The 21133-nt window shown below is 49.9% G+C and overlaps 1 pseudogene; it reads left to right on the top strand.

The window, feature by feature from the left end:
- The window catches only part of LOC124022429, a 118837-nt pseudogene that overhangs the window by 16940 nt on the left and 80764 nt on the right, over positions 1-21133 (top strand).

Genomic DNA, 21133 nt, shown 5'->3' with positions numbered 1-21133 from the left:
TGTGTGTTGTGCTCTGTAACCTGGTGTGTGTTGTGCTCTGTAACCTGGTGTGTGTTCTGCTCTGTAACCTGGTGTGTGTTCTGCTCTGTAACCTGGTGTGTGTTCTGCTCTGTAACCTGGTGTGTGTTCTGCTCTGTAACCTGGTGTGTGTTCTGCTCTGTAACCTGGTGTGTGTTCTGCTCTAACCTGGTGTGTGTTCTGTTCTGTAACCTGGTGTGTGTTCTGTTCTGTAACCTGGTGTGTGTTCTGTTCTGTAACCTGGTGTGTGTTCTGTTCTGTAACCTGGTGTGTGTTCTGTTCTGTAACCTGGTGTGTGTTCTGTAACCTGGTGTGTGTTCTGTTCTGTAACCTGGTGTGTGTTCTGTTCTGTAACCTGGTGTGTGTTCTGTTCTGTAATCTGGTGTGTGTTCTGCTCTGTAACCTGGTGTGTGTTGTGCTCTGTAACCTGGTGTGTGTTGTGCTCTGTAACCTGGTGTGTGTTGTGCTCTGTAACCTGGTGTGTGTTGTGCTCTGTAACCTGGTGTGTGTTGTGCTCTGTAACCTGGTGTGTGTTCTGCTCTGTAACCTGGTGTGTGTTCTGCTCTGTAACCTGGTGTGTGTTCTGTAACCTGGTGTGTGCTCTGTAACCTGGTGTGTGCTCTGTAACCTGGTGTGTGTTCTGCTCTGTAACCTGGTGTGTGTTCTGCTCTGTAACCTGGTGTGTGCTCTGTAACCTGGTGTGTGTTCTGCTCTAACCTGGTGTGTGTTCTGCTCTCTCCACAGCAACGAGCCCCAGCCAAGGCTCTGTTTGACCTGGTGTGTGTTCTGCTCTAACCTGGTGTGTGTTCTGCTCTCTCCACAGCAACGAGCCCCAGCCAAGGCTCTGTTTGACCTGGTGTGTGTCCATCTGAACCTGGCTGAAAGAGACTACTTTGGTCTCCAGTACCAGAACCCCAGGAGGATGATGGTGAGACAGAAGTTCTTTATACACTATGATGTGTCCCAAATGGCTCCCTGTAGTCTATAGAGCTCACTACCTCTGCCCAGAGCCTTATGCCCATAGAACTCACTACCTCTGGCCAGAACCTTATGCCCTGTAGTCTATAGAGCTCACTACCTCTGCCTTATGCCCTGTAGTCTATAGAGCTCACTACCTCTGCCTTATGCCCTGTAGTCTATAGAGCTCACTACCTCTGGCCAGAGCCTTATGCCCTGTAGTCTATAGAGCTCACTACCTCTGCCTTATGCCCTGTAGTCTATAGAGCTCACTACCTCTGGCCAGAGCCTTATGCCCTGTAGTCTATAGAGCTCACTACCTCTGGCCAGAGCCTTATGCCCTGTAGTCCATAGAGCTCACTACCTCTGCCTTATGCCCTGTAGTCTATAGAGCTCACTACCTCTGGCCAGAGCCTTATGCCCTGTAGTCTATAGAGCTCACTACCTCTGGCCAGAGCCTTATGCCCTGTAGTCTATAGAGCTCACTACCTCTCTCAATACTGGCCCCTGGACAGTGGTACTGGTGTCTCTCAATACTGGCCCCTGGACAGTGGTACTGGTGTCTCTCAATACTGGCCCCTGGACAGTGGTACTGGTGACTCTCAATACTGGCCCCTGGACAGTGGTACTGGTGTCTCTCAATACTGGCCCCTGGACAGTGGTACTGGTGTCTCTCAATACTGGCCCCTGGACAGTGGTACTGGTGACTCTCAATACTGGCCCCTGGACAGTGGTACTGGTGTCTCTCAATACTGGCCCCTGGACAGTGGTACTGGTGTCTCTCAATACTGGCCCCTGGACAGTGGTACTGGTGACTCAACAGAACAGAGCCATCCAGGCTCAGGGTCAGACAGGAACAGAGCCATCCAGTCTCAGCTGTATTAGAGACAGGCTCAGGGTCAGACAGGACCAGAGCCATCCAGTCTCAGCTGTATTAGAGACAGGCTCAGGGTCAGACAGGAACAGAGCCATCCAGTCTCAGCTGTATTAGAGACAGGCTCAGGGTCAGACAGGACCAGAGCCATCCAGTCTCAGCTGTATTAGAGACAGGCTCAGGGTCAGACAGGAACAGAGCCATCCAGTCTCAGCTGTATTAGAGACAGGCTCAGGGTCAGTATTAATGAAGTGTTTCTGAAGCGTGTTGTTGTTTGTGGTTTTCCTGTAGGTCTGGTTGGACCTGCTGAAGCCCACCCTGAAACAGATCAGACGTGAGTACTGAGAGGACAGCCCTGTATAGTACTAGTGGAATATAGTACTGAGAGGACCGCCCTGTATAGTACTAGTGGTATATAGTACTGAGAGGACCGCCCTGTATAGTACTAGTGGAATATAGTACTGAGAGGACCGCCCTGTATAGTACTAGTGGTATATAGTACTGAGAGGACAGCCCTGTATAGTACTAGTGGAATATAGTACTGAGAGGACCGCCCTGTATAGTACTAGTGGAATATAGTACTGAGAGGACCGCCCTGTATAGTACTAGTGGTATATAGTACTGAGGACAGCCCTGTATAGTACTAGTGGTATATAGTACTGAGAGGACCGCCCTGTATAGTACTAGTGGAATATAGTACTGAGAGGACAGCCCTGTATAGTACTAGTGGAATATAGTACTGAGAGGACCGCCCTGTATAGTACTGAGAGGACAGCCCTGTATAGTACTGAGAGGACAGCCCTGTATAGTACTGAGAGGACAGCCCTGTATAGTACTAGTGGAATATAGTACTGAGAGGACCGCCCTGTATAGTACTAGTGGAATATAGTACTGAGAGGACAGCCCTGTATAGTACTAGTGGAATATAGTACTGAGAGGACCGCCCTGTATAGTACTAGTGGAATATAGTACTGAGAGGACCGCCCTGTATAGTACTGAGAGGACCGCCCTGTATAGTACTAGTGGAATATAGTACTGAGAGGACCGCCCTGTATAGTACTAGTGGAATATAGTACTGAGAGGACAGCCCTGTATAGTACTAGTGGAATATAGTACTGAGAGGACAGCCCTGTATAGTACTAGTGGAATATAGTACTGAGAGGACCGCCCTGTATAGTACTGAGAGGACCGCCCTGTATAGTACTAGTGGAATATAGTACTGAGAGGACCGCCCTGTATAGTACTAGTGGAATATAGTACTGAGAGGACAGCCCTGTATAGTACTAGTGGAATATAGTACTGAGAGGACCGCCCTGTATAGTACTGAGAGGACCGCCCTGTATAGTACTAGTGGAATATAGTACTGAGAGGACCGCCCTGTATAGTACTAGTGGAATATAGTACTGAGAGGACCGCCCTGTATAGTACTGAGAGGACCGCCCTGTATAGTACTAGTGGAATATAGTACTGAGAGGACAGCCCTGTATAGTACTAGTGGAATATAGTACTGAGAGGACCGCCCTGTATAGTACTAGTGGAATATAGTACTGAGAGGACAGCCCTGTATAGTACTAGTGGAATATAGTACTGAGAGGACAGCCCTGTATAGTACTAGTGGAATATAGTACTGAGAGGACAGCCCTGTATAGTACTAGTGGAATATAGTACTGAGAGGACAGCCCTGTATAGTACTAGTGGAATATAGTACTGAGAGGACAGCCCTGTATAGTACTAGTGGAATATAGTACTGAGAGGACAGCCCTGTATAGTACTAGTGGAATATAGTACTGAGAGGACAGCCCTGTATAGTACTAGTGGAATATAGTACTGAGAGGACCGCCCTGTATAGTACTAGTGGAATATAGTACTGAGAGGACCGCCCTGTATAGTACTAGTGGAATATAGTACTGAGAGGACAGCCCTGTATAGTACTAGTGGAATATAGTACTGAGAGGACAGCCCTGTATAGTACTAGTGGTATATAGTACTGAGAGGACAGCCCTGTATAGTACTAGTGGAATATAGTACTGAGAGGACAACCCTGTATAGTACTAGTGGTATATAGTACTGAGAGGACAGCCCTGTATAGTACTGAGAGGACAGCCCTGTATAGTACTAGTGGAATATAGTACTGAAAGGACAGCCCTGTATAGTACTAGTGGTATATAGTACTGAGAGGACAGCCCTGTATAGTACTAGTGGAATATAGTACTGAGAGGACCGCCCTGTATAGTACTAGTGGAATATAGTACTGAGAGGACAGCCCTGTATAGTACTAGTGGAATATAGTACTGAGAGGACAGCCCTGTATAGTACTAGTGGAATATAGTACTGAGAGGACAGCCCTGTATAGTACTAGTGGAATATAGTACTGAGAGGACAGCCCTGTATAGTACTAGTGGAATATAGTACTGAGAGGACAGCCCTGTATAGTACTAGTGGAATATAGTACTGAGGACAGCCCTGTATAGTACTAGTGGAATATAGTACTGAGAGGACAGCCCTGTATAGTACTAGTGGAATATAGTACTGAGAGGACAGCCCTGTATAGTACTAGTGGAATATAGTACTGAGAGGACAGCCCTGTATAGTACTAGTGGAATATAGTACTGAGAGGACAGCCCTGTATAGTACTAGTGGAATATAGTACTGAGAGGACAGCCCTGTATAGTACTAGTGGAATATAGTACTGAGGACAGCCCTGTATAGTACTAGTGGAATATAGTACTGAGAGGACAGCCCTGTATAGTACTAGTGGAATATAGTACTGAGAGGACAGCCCTGTATAGTACTAGTGGAATATAGTACTGAGAGGACAGCCCTGTATAGTACTAGTGGAATATAGTACTGAGAGGACAGCCCTGTATAGTACTGAGAGGACAGCCCTGTATAGTACTAGTGGTATATAGTACTGAGAGGACCGCCCTATATAGTACTGAGAGGACAGCCCTGTATAGTACTAGTGGAATATAGTACTGAGAGGACAGCCCTGTATAGTACTAGTGGAATATAGTACTGAGAGGACAGCCCTGTATAGTACTAGTGGAATATAGTACTGAGAGGACAGCCCTGTATAGTACTAGTGGAATATAGTACTGAGAGGACAGCCCTGTATAGTACTAGTGGAATATAGTACTGAGAGGACAGCCCTGTATAGTACTAGTGGAATATAGTACTGAGAGGACAGCCCTGTATAGTACTAGTGGAATATAGTACTGAGAGGACAGCCCTGTATAGTACTAGTGGAATATAGTACTGAGAGGACAGCCCTGTATAGTACTAATGGAATATAGTACTGAGAGGACAGCCCTGTATAGTACTAATGGAATATAGTACTGAGGACAGCCCTTTTTAACTACATTAGTTGTAAGATGATGCTCTCTCTCTCTGTCTCTCTCTCTCTCTGTCTCTCTCTGTCTGTCTCTGTCTCTCTCTGTCTCTCTCTGTCTGTCTCTGTCTCTCTCTGTCTCTCTCTGTCTCTCTCTGTCTCTCTCTGTCTCTCTCTCTCTCTCTCTGTCTGTCTCTGTCTCTCTCTGTCTCTCTCTGTCTCTCTCTGTCTGTCTCTGTCTCTCTCTGTCTCTCTCTGTCTCTCTCTGTCTCTCTCTCTCTCTGTCTCTGTCTCTCGCTCGTCTCTCTCGTCTCTCTCTCTCGTCTCTCTCTCTCGCTCGTCTCTCTCTCTCTCTCTCGTCTCTCTCTCTCTCGTCTCTCTCTCTCTCGTCTCTCTCTCTCTCGTCTCTCTCTCTCTCCTCTCTCTCTCTCCTCTCTCTCTCTCCTCTCTCTCTCTCGTCTCTCTCTCTCCTCTCTCGTCTCTCTCTCTCTCTGTCTCTGTCTCTCTCTCTCTCTCTCTGTCTCTCTGTCTCTCTCGTCTCTCTGTCTCTCTCGTCTCTCTCGTCTCTCTCGTCTCTCTCTCTCTCTCCCTCCACAGGCCCTAAGAACACCATCCTTCGTTTTGTGGTGAAGTTCTTCCCTCCTGACCACACACAGCTGCTGGAGGAGCTGACACGGTAAGAGTGGACAAGTCTTCTTCCTCTCAACACACTCTGAACCATCAAAGGGAATAGACCTTCAACATTCTGTAGAGTTACAATGCTTTTCTTTCCTAGTGTTTAAAGTGGTCAATGTCTCCTGAGTCCAGCGTATCCTACAACTCAGAGGCCAAAACAAACAGTAACAGGAAGTGTGACAGGAAGTCAGAAGCCTCCTTCCTGTGTTTGTATCTTCTGCAGTTCTAATATATCCTTAAAAAGAGAAGAGGGGACACAGTGTAACCTACTGTTGAAGGACGAGACACAGTGAGACACAGTGTAACCTACTGTTGAGGGACGAGACGCAGTGTAACCTACTGTCGAGGGACGAGACACAGTGTAACCTACTGTTAAGGGACGAGACGCAGTGTAACCTACTGTTGAGGGATGAGACGCAGTGTAACCTACTGTTGAGGGATGAGACGCAGTGAGACACAGTGTAACCTACTGTTGAGGGACGAGACACAGTGAGACACAGTGTAACCTACTGTTGAGGGACGAGACGCAGTGTAACCTACTGTCGAGGGACGAGACGCAGTGTAACCTACTGTCGAGGGACGAGACGCAGTGTAACCTACTGTCGAGGGACGAGACGCAGTGTAACCTACTGTCGAGGGACGAGACGCAGTGTAACCTACTGTCGAGGGACGAGACGCAGTGTAACCTACTGTCGAGGGACGAGACGCAGTGTAACCTACTGTCGAGGGACGAGACGCAGTGTAACCTACTGTCGAGGGACGAGACGCAGTGTAACCTACTGTCGAGGGACGAGACGCAGTGTAACCTACTGTCGAGGGACGAGACGCAGTGTAACCTACTGTCGAGGGACGAGACGCAGTGTAACCTACTGTCGAGGGACGAGACGCAGTGTAACCTACTGTCGAGGGACGAGACGCAGTGTAACCTACTGTCGAGGGACGAGACGCAGTGTAACCTACTGTCGAGGGACGAGACGCAGTGTAACCTACTGTCGAGGGACGAGACGCAGTGTAACCTACTGTCGAGGGACGAGACGCAGTGTAACCTACTGTCGAGGGACGAGACGCAGTGTAACCTACTGTCGAGGGACGAGACGCAGTGTAACCTACTGTCGAGGGACGAGACGCAGTGAGACGCAGTGTAACCTCTCTCTCCTCTCTCTCTCTCTCTCTCTCTCTCATTCTCTTCTCTCTCTCCTTCTCTTCTCTCTCCTTCTCCTCTCCTCTCCTTCTCTTCTCTCTCCTTCTCCTCTCCTCTCCTTCTCTTCTCTCTCATTCTACTCTCTCCTTCTCCTCTCTCTCTCCTCGTCTCTCTCATTCTCCTCTCTCTCTCTCTCAGGTACCTGTTTGCTCTCCAGATAAAGCATGATCTGGCGTGTGGACGTCTGACCTGCAACGACACCAGTGCTGCTCTGCTGGTCTCTCATATTGTCCAGTGTAAGCATACTTTCCATTATAATATAGTTAGAGCTTCCTGATTTATTTTAGTACCGGCTCCAGTGTGTAACGGCTCCAGTGTGTAACGGCTCCAGTGTGTAACGGCTCCAGTGTGTAACGGCTCCAGTGTGTAACGGCTCCAGTGTGTAACGGCTCCAGTGTGTAACGGCTCCAGTGTGTAACGGCTCCAGTGTGTAACGGCTCCAGTGTGTAACGGCTCCAGTGTGTAACGGCTCCAGTGTGTAACGGCTCCAGTGTGTTCCCGGCTCCAGTGTGTTCCCGGCTCCAGTGTGTTCCCGGCTCCAGTGTGTTCCCGGCTCCAGTGTGTTCCCGGCTCCAGTGTGTTCCCGGCTCCAGTGTGTTCCCGGCTCCAGTGTGTTCCCGGCTCCAGTGTGTAACGGCTCCAGTGCGTTCCCGGCTCCAGTGTGTACCGGCTCCAGTGTCTAACGGCTCCAGTGTCTAACGGCTCCAGTGTGTACCGGCTCCAGTGTGTAACGGCTCCATTGTGTAACGGCTCCATTGTGTAACGGCTCCAGTGTGTAACGGCTCCAGTGTGTAACGGCTCCAGTGTGTAACGGCTCCAGTGTGTTCCCGGCTCCAGTGTGTTCCCGGCTCCAGTGCGTTCCCGGCTCCAGTGTCTAACGGCTCCAGTGTGTAACGGCTCCATTGTGTACTCCATTGTTCCCGGCTCCAGTGTGTACTCCAGTGTGTACCGGCTCCAGTGTGTACCGGCTCCAGTGTGTACCGGCTCCAGCGTGTAAAGGCTCCAGTATGTACTCCAGTGTGTACCGGCTCCAGTGTGTACCGGCTCCAGTATGTACTCCAGTGTGTACCGGCTCCAGTGTGTACCGACTCCAGTGTGTACCGGCTCCAGTGTGTACCGACTCCAGTGTGTAACGGCTCCAGTATGTACTCCAGTGTGTACCGGCTCCAGTGTGTACCGGCTCCAGTGTGTAACGGCTCCAGTGTGTTCCCGGCTCAAGTGTGTACTCCAGTGTGTTCCCGGCTCCAGTGTGTTCCCGGCTCCAGTGTGTACTCCAGTGTGTACCGGCTCCAGTGTGTACTCCAGTGTGTACCGGCTCCAGTGTGTAACGGCTCCAGTGTGTTCCCGGCTCCAGTGTGTACTCCAGTGTGTACCGGCTCCAGTGAGTACTCCAGTGTGTACTCCAGTGTGTACCGGCTCCAGTGTGTACCGGCTCCAGTGTGTACCGGCTCCAGTGTGTACCGGCTCCAGTGTGTACCGGCTCCAGTGTGTTCCCGGCTCCAGTGTGTACCGGCTCCAGTGTGTACCGGCTCCAGTGTGTACCGGCTCCAGTGTGTAACGGCTCCAGTGTGTAACGGCTCCAGTGTGTAACGGCTCCAGTGTGTACCGGCTCCAGTGTGTACCGGCTCCAGTGTGTTCCCGGCTCCAGTGTGTTCCCGGCTCCAGTGTGTTCCCGGCTCCAGTGTGTTCCCGGCTCCAGTGTGTAACGGCTCCAGTGTGTAACGGCTCCAGTGCGTTCCCGGCTCCAGTGTGTACCGGCTCCAGTGTCTAACGGCTCCAGTGTCTAACGGCTCCAGTGTGTACCGGCTCCAGTGTGTACCGGCTCCAGTGTGTAACGGCTCCATTGTGTAACGGCTCCATTGTGTAACGGCTCCAGTGTGTAACGGCTCCAGTGTGTAACGGCTCCAGTGTGTTCCCGGCTCCAGTGTGTTCCCGGCTCCAGTGTCTAACGGCTCCAGTGTCTAACGGCTCCAGTGTGTAACGGCTCCATTGTGTACTCCATTGTTCCCGGCTCCAGTGTGTACTCCAGTGTGTACCGGCTCCAGTGTGTACCGGCTCCAGTGTGTACCGGCTCCAGCGTGTAAAGGCTCCAGTATGTACTCCAGTGTGTACCGGCTCCAGTGTGTACCGGCTCCAGTATGTACTCCAGTGTGTACCGGCTCCAGTGTGTACCGACTCCAGTGTGTACCGGCTCCAGTGTGTACCGACTCCAGTGTGTAACGGCTCCAGTATGTACTCCAGTGTGTACCGGCTCCAGTGTGTACCGGCTCCAGTGTGTAACGGCTCCAGTGTGTACCGGCTCCAGTGTGTTCCCGGCTCAAGTGTGTACTCCAGTGTGTTCCCGGCTCCAGTGTGTTCCCGGCTCCAGTGTGTACTCCAGTGTGTACCGGCTCCAGTGTGTACTCCAGTGTGTACCGGCTCCAGTGTGTAACGGCTCCAGTGTGTTCCCGGCTCCAGTGTGTACTCCAGTGTGTACCGGCTCCAGTGAGTACTCCAGTGTGTACTCCAGTGTGTACCGGCTCCAGTGTGTACCGGCTCCAGTGTGTACCGGCTCCAGTGTGTACCGGCTCCAGTGTGTACTCCAGTGTGTTCCCGGCTCCAGTGTGTACCGGCTCCAGTGTGTACCGGCTCCAGTGTGTACCGGCTCCAGTGTGTACCGGCTCCAGTGTGTACCCGGCTCCAGTGTGTAACGGCTCCAGTGTTCCCGGCTCCAGTGTGTACTGGCTCCAGTGTGTCCCCGGCTCCAGTGTGTTCCCGCCTCCAGTGTGTTCCCGGCTCCAGTGCGTAACAGCTCCAGTGTGTACCGGCTCCAGTGTGTAACAGCTCCAATGTGTCCCGGCTCCAGTGTGTACTCCAGTGTGTTCCCGGCTCCAGTGTGTACTCCAGTGTGTACTCCAGTGTGTACCGGCTCCAGTGTGTACTCCAGTGTGTACTGTCTCCAGTGTGTACTCCAGTGTGTACTCCATTGTGTACCGGCTCCAGTGTGTACTCCAGTGTGTACTCCAGTGTGTTCCCGGCTCCAGTGTGTACTCCAGTGTGCACTCCAGTGTGTTCCCAGCTCCAGTGTGTACTCCACTGTGTTCCCAGCTCCAGTGTGTACTCCAGTGTGTACCGGCTCCAGTGTGTACTCCAGTGTGTACCGGCTCCAGTGTGTACTCCAGTGTGTACTCCAGTGTGTACCGGCTCCAGTGTGTACTCCAGTGTGTTCCGGCTCCAGTGCCAATATTTCTGTTCCAAACAGTTGATGAGGTGGTTAATATGCTGAGAGGAACCATTTTTCTGAACACATAAAAATACCTGTCAGACAAATCGTCAGGGCCACGGAGCAAATTCAGAATCACTTATTTGCCATGGAACATGTCCCATTCTCATCACCATTGGGTAATCTGTAGAGACTGTAGCTGAATACCTGAGGGAAAAGATGCCAGTTCAGGCTCTAGTGGGGTAATCTGGAGAGACTGTAGCTGAATACCTGAGAAGGAAAAGATGCCAGTTCAGGCTCTAGTGGGGTAATCTGGAGAGACTGTAGCTGAATACCTGACAGAGGGAAAAGCTGCCAGTTCAGGCTCTAGTGGGGTAATCTGGAGAGACTGTAGCTGAATACCTGAAGGAGGGAAAAGCTGCCAGTTCAGGCTCTAGTGGGGTAATCTGGAGAGACTGTAGCTGAATACCTGAGAGGGAAAAGCTGCCAGTTCAGGCTCTAGTGGGGTAATCTGGAGAGACTGTAGCTGAATACCTGAGGGAAAAGATGCCAGTTCAGGCTCTAGTGGGGTAATCTGGAGAGACTGTAGCTGAATACCTGACAGAGGGAAAAGATGCCAGTTCAGGCTCTAGTGGGGTAATCTGGAGAGACTGTAGCTGAATACCTGAGAGGGAAAAGCTGCCAGTTCAGGCTCTAGTGGGGTAATCTGGAGAGACTGTAGCTGAATACCTGAGGGAAAAGCTGCCAGTTCAGGCTCTAGTGGGGTAATCTGGAGAGACAGCTGAATACCTGAGAGGGGAAAGATGCCAGTTCAGGCTCTAGTGGGGTAATCTGGAGAGACTGTAGCTGAATACCTGAGGGAAAGATGCCAGCTCAGGCTCTGGAGAGACTGTAGCTGAATACCTGAGAGGGAAAAGCTGCCAGTTCAGGCTCTAGTGGGGTAATCTGGAGAGACTGTAGCTGAATACCTGAGGGAAAAGATGCCAGCTCAGGCTCTGGAGAGACTGTAGCTGAATACCTGAGAGGGAAAAGCTGCCAGTTCAGGCTCTAGTGGGGTAATCTGGAGAGACTGTAGCTGAATACCTGAGGGAAAAGATGCCAGCTCAGGCTCTGGAGAGACTGTAGCTGAATACCTGAGGGAAAAGATGCCAGTTCAGGCTCTAGTGGGGTAATCTGGAGAGACTGTAGCTGAATACCTGAGAGGGAAAAGCTGCCAGTTCAGGCTCTAGTGGGGTAATCTGGAGAGACTGTAGCTGAATACCTGAGGAAAAGATGCCAGCTCAGGCTCTGGAGAGACTGTAGCTGAATACCTGAGAGGGAAAAGCTGCCAGTTCAGGCTCTAGTGGGGTAATCTGGAGAGACTGTAGCTGAATACCTGAGGGAAAAGATGCCAGCTCAGGCTCTGGAGAGACTGTAGCTGAATACCTGAGAGGGAAAAGATGCCAGTTCAGGCTCTAGTGGGGTAATCTGGAGAGACTGTAGCTGAATACCTGAGAGGGAAAAGCTGCCAGTTCAGGCTCTAGTGGGGTAATCTGGAGAGACTGTAGCTGAATACCTGAGAGGGAAAAGCTGCCAGTTCAGGCTCTAGTGGGGTAATCTGGAGAGACTGTAGCTGAATACCTGAGGGAAAAGATGCCAGCTCAGGCTCTGGAGAGACTGTAGCTGAATACCTGAGGGAAAAGATGCCAGTTCAGGCTCTAGTGGGGTAATCTGGAGAGACTATAGCTGAATACCTGAGAGGGAAAAGCTGCCAGTTCAGGCTCTAGTGGGGTAATCTGGAGAGACTGTAGCTGAATACCTGACAGAGGGAAAAGCTGCCAGTTCAGGCTCTAGTGGGGTAATCTGGAGAGACTGTAGCTGAATACCTGAGAGGGAAAAGATGCCAGTTCAGGCTCTAGTGGGGTAATCTGGAGAGACTGTAGCTGAATACCTGAGGGAAAAGATGCCAGCTCAGGCTCTGGAAAAGCTGAATACCTGAGAGGGAAAAGCTGCCAGTTCAGGCTCTAGTGGGGTAATCTGGAGAGACTGTAGCTGAATACCTGAGGAAAAAGATGCCAGCTCAGGCTCTGGAGAGACTGTAGCTGAATACCTGAGGGAAAGATGCCAGTTCAGGCTCTAGTGGGGTAATCTGGAGAGACTATAGCTGAATACCTGAGAGGGAAAAGCTGCCAGTTCAGGCTCTAGTGGGGTAATCTGGAGAGACTGTAGCTGAATACCTGAGAGGGAAAAGATGCCAGTTCAGGCTCTAGTGGGGTAATCTGGAGAGACTGTAGCTGAATACCTGAGGGAAAAGATGCCAGCTCAGGCTCTGGAGAGACTGTAGCTGAATACCTGAGAGGGAAAAGCTGCCAGTTCAGGCTCTAGTGGGGTAATCTGGAGAGACTGTAGCTGAATACCTGAGGGAAAAGATGCCAGCTCAGGCTCTAGTGGGGTAATCTGGAGAGACTGTAGCTGAATACCTGAGGGAAAAGATGCCAGCTCAGGCTCTGGAGAGACTGTAGCTGAATACCTGAGAGGGAAAAGCTGCCAGTTCAGGCTCTAGTGGGGTAATCTGGAGAGACTGTAGCTGAATACCTGAGGGAAAAGATGCCAGCTCAGGCTCTGGAGAGACTGTAGCTGAATACCTGAGAGGGAAAAGCTGCCAGTTCAGGCTCTAGTGGGGTAATCTGGAGAGACTGTAGCTGAATACCTGAGAGGGAAAAGCTGCCAGTTCAGGCTCTAGTGGGGTAATCTGGAGAGACTGTAGCTGAATACCTGAGGGAAAAGATGCCAGCTCAGGCTCTGGAGAGACTGTAGCTGAATACCTGAGGGAAAAGATGCCAGTTCAGGCTCTAGTGGGGTAATCTGGAGAGACTATAGCTGAATACCTGAGAGGGAAAAGCTGCCAGTTCAGGCTCTAGTGGGGTAATCTGGAGAGACTGTAGCTGAATACCTGAGAGGGAAAAGATGCCAGTTCAGGCTCTAGTGGGGTAATCTGGAGAGACTGTAGCTGAATACCTGAGGGAAAAGATGCCAGCTCAGGCTCTGGAGAGACTGTAGCTGAATACCTGAGAGGGAAAAGCTGCCAGTTCAGGCTCTAGTGGGGTAATCTGGAGAGACTGTAGCTGAATACCTGAGGGAAAAGATGCCAGCTCAGGCTCTAGTGGGGTAATCTGGAGAGACTGTAGCTGAATACCTGAGGGAAAAGATGCCAGCTCAGGCTCTGGAGAGACTGTAGCTGAATACCTGAGAGGGAAAAGCTGCCAGTTCAGGCTCTAGTGGGGTAATCTGGAGAGACTGTAGCTGAATACCTGAGGGAAAAGATGCCAGCTCAGGCTCTGGAGAGACTGTAGCTGAATACCTGAGGGAAAAGATGCCAGTTCAGGCTCTAGTGGGGTAATCTGGAGAGACTGTAGCTGAATACCTGAGAGGGAAAAGCTGCCAGTTCAGGCTCTAGTGGGGTAATCTGGAGAGACTGTAGCTGAATACCTGACAGAGGGAAAAGATGCCAGTTCAGGCTCTAGTGGGGTAATCTGGAGAGACTGTAGCTGAATACCTGACAGAGGGAAAAGCTGCTAGTTCAGGCTCTAGTGGGGTGACGTCTGTGTGGGTTGAACTCTCCTCTTGGTTATTCAGTAACACTCCTCTCCCCTTTCTCCTCTCTCTCTCCCCTTTCTCCTCCCTCTCGTCTCTCCTCTCTCTCCCCTTTCTCCTCCCTCTCGTCTCTCCCCTTTCTCCTCCCTCTCGTTTCTCCCCTTTCTCCTCCCTCTCGTCTCTCCCCTTTCTCCTCCCTCTCGCTCTTCTCCTCCCTCGTCTCTCCTCTCTCCTCCCTCGTCTCTCCTCTCTCCTCCCTCGTCTCTCCTCCCCTCTCGTCTCTCCTCTCTCTCTCTTCTCCTCCCTCTCGTCTCTCCTCTCTTCTCCTCCCCTCTCGTCTCTCTCTTCTCCTCCCTATCCCTTCTGACACTTCTATTTTCTACTCTCTCCTATCTTTCCCTCTTTATCGGTCTCTCCTCTCTTCTCTCCACAGCTGAGATCGGGGACTTTGACGAGGTCCAGAGTTTTCAGCACCTTCTTCACAACAAGTACATGCCTAACCAGGACGCTCTGATGGACAAGATCACAGAGTACCACCACAAGCACGTGTGAGTCACTCTACCTTTCTCTGGACCCTCCTGCAAAGTTGGAGTTTGGGTCACATACAAAGTGTCGACTACCGATCGCTGTCCGCGATTCTGAAATTGCGATGTCTACGCGGTTGTCCTATCGACAGGCTACCAGATGGTGTTTGGCTTTAATGGAGACGTGTTTATTTAGATTGGGTTGTTGTGTTTCTTGGAGCTACAGGCCTACGGCGTCACAATGCTGCTATTTACAATGTTGGCTGTGTTGTGTTTCTCGGAGCCTCAGGCCTACGGCGTCACAATGCTGCTATTTACAATGTTGGCTGTGTTGTGTTTCTCGGAGCCTCAGGCCTACGGCGTCACAATGCTGCTATTTACAATGTTGGCTGGCGGAGCTACAGGCCTACGGCGTCACAATGCTGCTATTTACAATGTTGGCTGGCGGAGCTACAGGCCTATGGCGTCACAATGCTGCTATTTACAATGTTGGCTGGTGGAGCTACAGGCCTACGGCGTCACAATGCTGCTATTGGCTGGCGGAAATCGCGGATTTATTTGTTCAGTAATTAAAGTGGGAAATTCAAACATTTGCAGATTGTAAAATGTATGTTTGATTCAACCGCATACTAATCAGTAACCAATCATTTTGGGGGGGGGGGTACCGTGCCTTTGGAAAATATTCAGAACCCTTGACTGTAATCCACATTTTGTTACGTTACAGCCTTATTCTAAAATGGATTCAAAATGATTATTTTCTCATATCTATACACAATACCCCATAATGTCAAAGCAAAAACAGGTTTTTATAAATGTTTGCAAGGGACTGTGTCGAGGTACAGATCTGGGGAGAGGTCGAGGTACAGATCTGGGGAGAGGTCGAGGTACAGATCTGGGGAGAGGTCGAGGTACAGATCTGGGGAGAGGTCGAGGTACAGATCTGGGGAGAGGTCGAGGTACAGATCTGGGGAGAGGTCGAGGTACAGATCTGGGGAAAGGTCGAGGTACAGATCTGGGGAAAGGTCGAGGTACAGATCTGGGGAAAGGTCGAGGTACAGATCTGGAGAAAGGTCGAGGGTCGAGGTACAGATCTGGAGAAAGGTCGAGGTACAGATCTGGAGAAAGGTCGAGGTACAGATCTGGAGAGAGGTCGAGGTACAGATCTGGGGAAAGGTCGAGGTACAGATCTGGGGAAAGGTCGAGGTACAGATCTGGAGAAAGGTCGAGGTACAGATCTGGGGAAAGGTCGAGGTACAGATCTGGAGAAAGGTCGAGGGTCGAGGTACAGATCTGGAGAAAGGTCGAGGTACAGATCTGGAGAAAGGTCGAGGTACAGATCTGGAGAAAGGTCGAGGTACAGATCTAGAGAGAGGTCGAGGTACAGATCTGGAGAGAGGTCGAGGTACAGATCTGGAGAGAGGTCGAGGTACAGATCTGGAGAGAGGTCGAGGTACAGATCTGGAGAGAGGTCGAGGTACAGATCTGGAGAGAGGTCGAGGTACAGATCTGGAGAGAGGTCGAGGTACAGATCTGGAGAGAGGTCGAGGTACAGATCTGGAGAGAGGTCGAGGTACAGATCTGGAGAGAGGTCGAGGTACAGATCTGGAGAGAGGTCGAGGTACAGATCTGGAGAGAGGTTGAGGTACAGATCTGGGGAAAGGTCGAGGGTCGAGGTACAGATCTGGGGAGAGGTCGAGGTACAGATCTGGAGAGAGGTCGAGGTACAGATCTGGAGAGAGGTCGAGGTACAGATCTGGAGAAAGGTCGAGGTACAGATCTGGAGAGAGGTCGAGGTACAGATCTGGGGAAAGGTCGAGGTACAGATCTGGGGAAAGGTCGAGGTACAGATCTGGAGAAAGGTCGAGGGTCGAGGTACAGATCTGGAGAAAGGTCGAGGTACAGATCTGGAGAAAGGTCGAGGTACAGATCTAGAGAGAGGTCGAGGTACAGATCTGGAGAGAGGTCGAGGTACAGATCTGGAGAGAGGTCGAGGTACAGATCTGGAGAGAGGTCGAGGTACAGATCTGGAGAGAGGTCGAGGTACAGATCTGGAGAGAGGTCGAGGTACAGATCTGGAGAGAGGTCGAGGTACAGATCTGGAGAGAGGTCGAGGTACAGATCTGGAGAGAGGTCGAGGTACAGATCTGGAGAGAGGTCGAGGTACAGATCTGGAGAGAGGTCGAGGGTCGAGGTACAGATCTGGGGAAAGGTCGAGGGTCGAGGTACAGATCTGGGGAGAGGTCGAGGTACAGATCTGGAGAGAGGTCGAGGTACAGATCTGGAGAGAGGTCGAGGTACAGATCTGGAGAGAGGTCGAGGTACAGATCTGGAGAGAGGTCGAGGTACAGATCTGGGGAAAGGTCGAGGTACAGATCTGGGGAAAGGTCGAGGGTCGAGGTACAGATCTGGGGAGAGGTCGAGGTACAGATCTGGGGAGAGGTCGAGGTACAGATCTGGGGAGAGGTCGAGGTACAGATCTGGAGAAAGGTCGAGGTACAGATCTGGGGAGAGGTCTCCAAGAACACAATGGCCTTATAAATGAAACGTTTGTAACCACTAAGATTCTGCCTCGAACTGGCCGCCCGGCCAAACTTAGCAATCAGGGGAGAAGGGCCTTGGTCAGGGGGGTGGCCAAGACCCGAACTGGCCGCCCGGCCAAACTAAGCAATCAGGGGAGAAGGGCCTTGGTCAGGGGGGTGGCCAAGACCCGAACTGGCCGACCGGCCAGACTAAGCAATCAGGGGAGAAAGGCCTTGGTCAGGGGGGTGGCCAAGACCCGAACTGGCCGCCCGGCCAAACTAAGCAATCAGGGGAGAAACGCCTTGGTCAGGGGGGTGGCCAAGACCCGAACTGGCCGCCCGGCCAAACTAAGCAATCAGGGGAGAAACGCCTTGGTCAGGGGGGTGGCCAAGACCCGAACTGGCTGCCCGGCCAAACTAAGCAATCAGGGGAGAACGGCCTTGGTCAGGGGGTGGCCAAGACCCGATAGTCACTCTGACAGAGCTCCAGAGTTCCTCTGTGGAGATGGGAGAACCTTCCAGAAGGACAACCATCTCTGCAGCACTCCACCAATCAGGCCTTTATGGTAGACCGACCAGACAGAAGACATTCCTCAGTAAAAGGCACATGACAGATTACATCAGAAAGATGAAAAGTTAGATGGGGATTTAGCTGCTGGAGATGAAGCTTGATGAACATCAGTAGCCAAGGCCCAGTGTTATGTAATGCAGTACTGTAGTGTCTAGCATCCAGCCAGCGTCAGAACAGTGTTGTTGTTAATCTGACAGGCAACGTCTCTGTCTCTGTCCCTGTCTCTGTCTCTGTCCCCGTCTCTGTCCCCGTCTCTGTCCCCGTCTCTGTCCGCGTCTCTGTCCGCGTCTCTGTCCCCGTCTCTGTCCCCGTCTCTGTCCCCGTCTCTGTCCGCGTCTCTGTCCCCGTCCCCGTCTCTGTCCCTGTCCCTGTCTCTGTCTCTGTCCCCGTCTCTGTCCCCGTCTCTGTCCGCGTCTCTTTCCCCTTCTCTGTTCCTGTCCCTGCTCCCACACAGATGGTTAGAGATGGTAATCCATAAAGCTCCCCCTGCCTTCCAGCCTTCCATGTAAAACTATTGTGGGACTGATGGAACAAGACTGTCCCTGTCCTTCCTTTCCCAGAATTCCAGCTGAGATGACTCATCCATTCCTTGGGTGTATGCCAGGACCACTTCCTCCCTCTCATCCCTCCCTCCTCTGCTCTCTCTCCCAGCCTATCCTCCTAGAGATGGGCACCAGTCCTACGCTTTAGTCTTCCCTGGGTGTAGACGTTGTCCCTAACCACAGCTCTAGGATCAGCCTACCCCTAGTCTTCCCTGGGTGTAGACGTTGTCCCTAACCACAGATCTAGGATCAGATGACCCTACCCCTAGTCTTCCCTGGGTGTAGACGTTGTCCCTAACCACAGATCTAGGATCAGATGACCCTACCCCCCTAGTCTTCCCTGGGTGTAGACGTTGTCCCTAACCACAGATCTAGGATCAGATGACCCTACCCCTAGTCTTCCCTGGGTGTAGACGTTGTCCCCAACCACAGATCTAGGATCAGATGACCCCTAGTCTTCCCTGGGTGTAGACGTTGTCCCTAACCACAGATCTAGGATCAGATGACCCTACCCCTAGTCTTCCCTGGGTGTAGACGTTGTCCCTAACCACAGATCTAGGATCAGATGACCCCTAGTCTTCCCTGGGTGTAGACGTTGTCCCTAACCACAGATCTAGGATCAGATGACCCTACCCCTAGTCTTCCCTGGGTGTAGACGTTGTCCCTAACCACAGATCTAGGATCAGATGACCCCTAGTCTTCCCTGGGTGTAGACGTTGTCCCTAACCACAGATCTAGGATCAGATGACCCTACCCCTAGTCTTCCCTGGGTGTAGACGTTATCCCTAACCACAGATCTAGGATCAGATGACCCCTAGTCTTCCCTGGGTGTACACGTTGTCCCTAACCACAGATCTAGGATCAGATGACCCTACCCCTAGTCTTCCCTGGGTGTAGACGTTATCCCTAACCACAGATCTAGGATCAGATGACCCCTAGTCTTCCATGCCCCCTTTTACTCCCTCTCTATCTGCCCTACCAACCCCCTCTACCTCCTCTTCCCTCTCTGTCTGTCCTAACACCCCCTCTACACTCTCTGTCTGCCATACCAACCCCCTCTACACCCTCCACCCTCTGTCTGCCCTACCAACCCCCTCTACCCTCTGTGTCTGCCCTACCAACCCCTCTGCACCCTCCACTCTCTGTCTGCCATACCAACCCCTCTACACCCTCCACCCTCTGTCTGTCCTACCAACCCCCTCTACACCCTCCACTCTCTGTCTGCCATACCAACCCCTCTACACCCTCCACCCTCTGTCCTACCAACCCCTCTTCCTCTGTGTCTGTCCTACCAACCCCCTCTACCCTCTGTGTCTGCCCTACCAACCCCCTCTACACCCTCCACCCTCTGTCTGTCCTACCAACCCCCTCTATCCCTTCCACCCTCTGTGTCTATCCTACCAACCCCCTCTACCCTCTGTGTCTGCCCTACCAACCCCCTCTATCCCCTCCACCCTCTGTGTCTATCCTACCAAACCGTGCCCCTCTCCACCCCCCAAACCAACCACTGTCCCTCAGGAGACCAGCCAGCCCAGATCAGAGCAGGAAGGATGGAAGTGCCTAATTCAGTCCCACATACAGGAAACTATTTCCACTCAGCAGATTTAGTAACTCAAAGTCTCTCGTGTTGGTGGGGAGGCGGAGGGCAATATATTGGTTAAGCAAGCATTATGTTCATGGATATGATATGATAAAGTGTTGGTATGTGTCCTGAGCAAGCATTATGTTCATGGGTTCTATTAGTTTAATGGATTCTATTAGTTTAGTGGATTCTATTAGTTTAATGGGTTCTATTAGTTTAATGGGTTCTATTAGTTTAGTGGATTCTATTAGTTTAATGGATTCTATTAGTGGATTCTATTAGTGGATTCTATTCGTTTAATGGGTTCTATTAGTTTAGTGGATTCTATTAGTTTAATGGATTCTATTAGTTTAGTGGATTCTATTAGTTTAATGGATTCTATTAGTTTAGTGGATTCTATTAGTTTAATGGATTCTATTAGTTTAGTGGATTCTATTAGTTTAATGGGTTCTATTAGTTTAATGGATTCTATTAGTTTAATGGATTCTATTAGTTTAGTGGGTTCTATTAGTGGATTCTATTAGTTTAGTGGATTCTATTAGTTTAATGGATTCTATTAGTTTAGTGGGTTCTATTAATGGATTCTATTAGTTTAGTGGATTCTATTAGTTTAATGGATTCTATTAGTGGATTCCATTAGTTTAGTGGGTTCTATTAGTGGATTCTATTAGTTTAGTGGATTCTATTAGTTTAGTGGATTCTATTAGTTTAGTGGATTCTATTAGTTTAGTGGATTCTATTAGTTTAATGGATTCTATTAGTTTAGTGGATTCTATTAGTTTAGTGGATTCTATTAGTTTAGTGGATTCTATTAGTTTAATGGATTCTATTAGTTTAGTGGATTCTATTAGTTTAGTGGATTCTATTAGTTTAATGGATTCTATTAGTAGATTCCATTAGTTTAGTGGGTTCTATTAGTGGGTTCTATTAGTTTAATGGATGCTATTAGTTTCATGGATTCTATTAGTTTAGTGGATTCTATTAGTTTAGTGGGTTCTATTAGTTTAGTGGGTTCTATTAGTTTAATGGATTCTATTAGTTTAGTGGGTTCTATTAGTTTAGTGGGTTCTATTAGTTTAGTGGGTTCTATTAGTTTAGTGGATTCTATTAGTTTAATAGATTCTATTAGTTTAATGGATTCTATTAGTTTAATGGATTCTATTAGTTTAATGGATTCTATTAGTGGATTCTATTAGTTTAGTGGATTCTATTAGTGGATTCTATTAGTTTAGTGGATTCTATTAGTTTAATGGATTCTATTAGTTTAATGGATTCTATTAGTTTAGTGGATTCTATTAGTTTAGTGGATTCTATTAGTTTAATGGGTTCTATTTGTTTAATGGATTCTATTAGTTTAGTGGATTCTATTAGTTTAATGGATTCTATTAGTTTAATGGATTCTATTAGTGGATTCTAATAGTTTAATGGATTCTATTAGTTTAATGGGTTCTATTTGTTTAATGGATTCTATTAGTTTAGTGGATTCTATTAGTTTAATGGATTCTATTAGTTTAATGGATTCTATTAGTGGATTATATTAGTTTAGTGGGTTCTATTAGTTTAATGG

This window comes from Oncorhynchus gorbuscha, unplaced genomic scaffold, assembly GCF_021184085.1.
Source record: "Oncorhynchus gorbuscha isolate QuinsamMale2020 ecotype Even-year unplaced genomic scaffold, OgorEven_v1.0 Un_scaffold_1383, whole genome shotgun sequence".
Classification (NCBI taxonomy): Eukaryota; Metazoa; Chordata; class Actinopteri; order Salmoniformes; family Salmonidae; genus Oncorhynchus; species Oncorhynchus gorbuscha.
The sequence above is the reverse complement of the archived record's forward strand: the minus strand, read 5'-3'. Positions and strand labels throughout refer to the sequence as shown.